This window comes from Nicotiana tabacum, chromosome 12 (assembly GCF_000715075.1).
Source record: "Nicotiana tabacum cultivar K326 chromosome 12, ASM71507v2, whole genome shotgun sequence".
Taxonomy (NCBI): Eukaryota; Viridiplantae; Streptophyta; class Magnoliopsida; order Solanales; family Solanaceae; genus Nicotiana; species Nicotiana tabacum.
Genome location: NC_134091.1, coordinates 68,896,218 through 68,901,527, shown reverse-complemented (window position 1 = coordinate 68,901,527; position 5,310 = coordinate 68,896,218). Strand labels below are relative to the sequence as shown.

Here is a 5,310-nt window from a genome sequence, read left to right as displayed (position 1 = left end):
GGGACGGGTAGGATACATTTAGATGTAAGAGTGACTACACCTCCCTAAGCACTTTAATACATATACATTTAACCGTTCAAAACCTCACACTTATGTCAAACCATAACTACACTTTCACATCAATATACATTAATTCCCAACTTCTTTAACCACAATTACATCAAGAATTACCACTATCAAGGAATATTCTTTCACAACAATACAACTATTTTTTTCTTTTCTTTCTTTTTCAATTCAAGTGGCTCTTTACTTTTTCAATACAGTGCACCTTTCTCCTTATTTCAATAATTTCACTCAAAAGCCAGACCAATTACCCCACACTTAAACTTTTACCAATTTCATAACAAATTCAAGTGCTCACGAGAGGTAAAAGGTTTAAATAGATGGTCAATTCAAACAAATGGGTAAGTCTTGTATTGTGGTTACCAAAAAAAAAAAGAATTACAGACTCAAAGGGGTTAACTACGATACATAACAATTAGGTTGGTAAAAGCTTATAACTGGCTCAACGAAGAAATGCCTATATCACTTCCAAGACTGAACAAAACTACTATTTCGCTTTGCAAACACACAGGGCAAGTTCTAGACATCAAATGCAATGCATAGAATGACACAAAACCTCGCACACATATGGCACATAACTCACTCAAGATTGGATTATCAAGATACTTTAGTCAAAGCAGTTAAGCAAAGTTAAGATCATACAGTTTAAGGTACTTATACAAGAGTCAAAAATTAAGCCTAAGCGTCACAACTAAAGCATTCACTATTCTCAAGGTATAATAAAGTTAAGAGATATTACCTTCAATTCAAATCATAGCACAATATTTCCTACTACTAACAAAAATAAAAACTAACTACACCCGGTTTAAATAAAACCCTTGGAAAAGAACCGCGACACAAAGACAAACCATGGGGGAATTGTTACAATACCTACAAAAGAAAATCTTTTTTTCTTTTTTCTTTCGACTTTAATCCCTCAAGAAACCCGTCGAATGATATCCATCGTCGGGAAAAATTGATTTTTTTTCAATTTTTATGGGTTTTTCAATTTTTCAACTGCTACAACTAACAAAACTAACACATATACATATAACATGCAATTATCCCCCATCCCACACTTTAAGTTGTGGCATGTTCCCATGACACACAATTAAAAAGCATAAGATAAAGAAAACTTCCCTGAATATCTAGTCAGGATCTGAGTCAAAGTCGAGATCCATTCCTCGCCTTCGAACTAATGTGCACATTCATGTAGACAACTTCTTCTTCGCCTTCTTGGGGTGCACCCCACACTTATCTTTCTCACTCGCCGCATCCTTCTCTTTTGAGCCCTTCACTTTTCACTCAACACTTGCAGCTGGCTTCTCCTTTTTCACCCCTGTTTCTACATTCATCTCGAAAGTTACAGTCTCTTCACCCAGTCTAAGCATGAGATTTCTCTCGTGTATATCTAATATTGCTCTACCTGTTGCTAAGAATAGTCTTCCTAAGATAAGGGGGACTGGCGAGTTTCTAGTGTATGTAAAATTCTTGCTCGTACTCTGTCAAATAATAGTATAGAAAGATGTCGAACCCACAGAGATTGATTAATCAATTCTACTGACCTTTCTTGTTTTAATTACTATTTAAGAAAATTAGAAAGAGTTGAGTTGTGAATTAACTAACTTAAAATGCATGAATGGTGCAATAAAAATATTTTATTTTTTATAAATATAATAAAAAGGTGTTGGGATTCTGACTTCACTTTATATTTTTATTATATAGTAGATATATTTATCTTCAATTTCTATTTCTCATAAATGTATAAATGCCTCTCACGATTACATTTATATATTATTACTATAGTTAAATAATTAATTGTACTCCTCTCGGTTATACAAATTAATAGTTAAAACGGTAATATTAAAGATCCAAAAATATATACTTGAACTAAAACATGCTCTTTTTTTAGTAAATCCCTTTCGGTTAACCCACTTGTTATAACTGATTACTACAATACTCGTCTCTTTCGATTACAAATAAGTGTACAATCAATTTTAACATATAAGAGCTAGATGTCACTAAAAGTTAATATCTATCAATACCAAAATTAACTATATTACTTCTTCCGTCTCTTTCGATTACAGAATTAGTAAGAAGTTAATATGTAGTAAGAAATAGATAGATGTTAACAAATTAAATAACACCTAACTATAAAGCAAGTAAAATTTAAATGAAAAGCTTTAGCTCAAGCATGTGAAATTGAGGAATAATATCTGCTATTATATAAAAATATTAAGATCCGTCATTCTCCCAACACAACAAAAGTTACTCCATAATGGAGTTAGTACTGACAACAGAAATATTCTTGCCCATTAAATAAGAAAATAGAAAGAAATATTCAAGAGAATAATTCTCCCCATTTAATTAAAAACAGGAACTAGAGTAATTTTTAACATTATAATTTATTCGGAACTAGAAATGAAGCCAGAGTAATGGCTAAAAGAAGAAAGGAAAAGAAGAAGCTCTCAAAGAATGTTTTATGCCAAGCTCCCACAGAGATTGTTTTGTTCAGGAGGTGATGCTAAATGTGGCGCTATTTATAGATGTTTCGTCAGGTCATGTACATTGAAGCTTCTCACCTCATATTTTATCAAGTTGGCAACTTGACCATTGTTTAAAATTTGTTACGAAACTTCTATGTCCAATTTGGCAAGTTTCCACTCCAATTATTTAAAATTGTGTGCTCGTGAAATCCATTGTAACTTTGCCAATCAAAGAGCTCATTAGAAAATGTCCACTTGCTTTTTTATATACATGATAATAGAATACATGTACAATGGCTTCTTTTCTTTTGGTTTTCAGCTTTCTCTTCTATTTTATTATTATTTTTTATATTTTTTTTTAATTTGTCTTGGTTCTTGTTTTGTAAAATGCAGAAACTGAATCTCTTTCGCCCACATGTCTCCTTAATTGTCAACTTGTTGATTATTTGGTATTCCTACAAATATATATATATGTATTAAAATTACTTATTTTATGCATGATATTTGCTTCTATCAGGGACCTCCTTGTTCTCCTCCATATTCACTACTATAAAATCTACAGGAAATACAAACTTATCTACCCGAACTAAGACATCTTCCACTATCCCCTCGGGTATCAGAGTCGTTTGGTCTGCCAGCTGCAAAGATATTGGCACTGACCTTATCTTTCCAATCTTCTTCTCCAATTTTCTGTAAATAGATAGAGGCATTAAGTTAATTGAGGCACCAGAATCACATAAAGATTTATCAAAATTAATAGAGCCTAAAGAGCAAGGTATAATAAAACTCCCTAGATCTCCACACTTTTGTGGGAGTTTGTTTTGCAATATAGCACTACAATGCTCTGTGAGCTTCACCACTAATGTCTCTTCTATCTCCCTCTTCTTTGTCAGGATCTCCTTCAAGAATTTGGCATAGGCTAGCATTTGGGAGAGCATGGAAAATTTACATTAACCTATTTCAGCATATCTAAAAATCTCTCAAATTGCTTGTCCAACTTCTTTCTATATAGATTTTGAGGAAAAGGTAGAGCAGGCATATGCTCGCTCTCATTAGATTTATCCCTTCTCGAAGTTTTCTCCTTCTTTTTTTTGTCAGCTACCTTTTTGCCTTTCTTCTTCTTATCAATATCATTCTTCAGCTGCTCCCCATTTTTCTTTTCAAGTACCACCTCTTTTTGGATTGGAGTGGTATCTTTCAACACTTGCCCGCTTCTCAAGGTCACAACTTTTACTATTTCTTTGGGATTTCTCTCAGTATCAGCGTGGAGAGTTCCTGGAATCCTTTCAGACAATAGAGTGGCTAGCTGCCCAACCTGTCTTTCCAAGTTTCGAAAACCAATACCTATTTCTTTGATAGCTGCTCCATGTTCCCGTATAGCTGCGCTATGAGTTTCAAGCCTCTAATGAGTTTTTTGAGTGAAAGCCTTCATGAGATCTTCTATGCCAGGCTGAATGGGCTGTTGGGGCTAAATTTGCTGCCTCTGCTGATTCCAGGAGCTCCTTGTCCTTGAGGTCTGGGGTTGTTTTATTGCCATGCATTCACAGTACCCACAAGTGAACTCCACGAAAAACCAGGGTGCCTTTGACCCATTGCATTATAATTTCCCATAACATTCACTTTCTCAGTTGAGGCTTGACACTCATGAGTAAGATGTCCTCTTCCACATATATCACAAGCTGCGTGAGGCTCATTTTGTAACAAGGCTAAGGTCAGCTTTCGTATTTCTTTGGCCATAGCATCAAATTGTACCTGCACAGATGTGTTAGCATCAACCTGGTGAACACCTATCGATCTTCTTCTTTCAGCACTCTCAGAAGGCCACTGATTTGCATCTTCAGACAACTCATTAAGAATTGTGACTATCTCCTCTGTAGTCTTCTTCATCAACGGACCTCCAGCTACATTTCTCAATGTTCTACGTAAGGCCAGTGTCAATCCATCCCAAAAGTCCTGGAGTTGCATCCAGAGTTCAATTCCATTGTGTTGACACTTTCGAACAATCTCTTTAAACCTCTCTCATGCTTCAAAAACATTTTCATTCTCTTTATGGTAGAAGTTATGGATTTCTCTTCTAAACTTGCCTGTTTTAGCTGAGGAGAAATATTTATCAAGAAATTTTCTGGTCATCTCCTCCCATGTTCTAATCGAACATGTGGGTAAGCTTCGAAGCCACTGCTTTACATCATCTTTGAAAGAAAAGTGGAATGCCCTTAAATACACCACATCTTGTGATACACTATTGTATTGAAAGGTGTTCATAATATCCTCGAAGTCTATTAGATGTGCGTTTGGATCTTCGTTTGGCTTCCCTCTGAAGACACAACAATTCTGAAGGGTTTGAAGCAACCCTTGCTTTAACTCGAAATTGTTTGTTGCAATTGGAGGTGGTCTAACACTTGATAAACCTTGATTGTAGACCGGTATAGCATAATCGCCAAATGGTCTCCCATGCATGGGAGATATATTTTCGAACTGGTCTGCACCCAAAGGTTGATTTTGAGCAATTCTACGACCCCTCTCTTCTTCAAAGATAATATGTGCATCTCTGATAGCTGCTTCCTCAGCATCCCGTACAGCTTGTTCTCTTCGTTGGGCTACCTCTCTCGCAGCCAAATCTACATTATCATCACCGATTCCAGCCATAAGTTCTTTAGTTGAGGACTACCCAACCTTTTATGATGTCTCAGTGAGATTTCTTTTCTTCCTCAGCTGTCGCAGTTGTGTTTCTATCTCGGGTTCGTATGGTAGCACTTCCTTCGTAGAAGTTCTAGTCATGCAG

General features: G+C 35.6%; 1 non-coding gene across 1 annotated transcript; it reads left to right on the top strand.

Annotated features, from left to right (window-relative positions):
• Positions 1-4,503: 4,503 nt before the first annotated feature.
• LOC142167676 (small nucleolar RNA R71) lies at positions 4,504-4,610 on the top strand. The gene has a single exon (XR_012697764.1). It is a non-coding gene; the product is annotated as a small nucleolar RNA R71 (small nucleolar RNA).
• Positions 4,611-5,310: the final 700 nt, after the last annotated feature.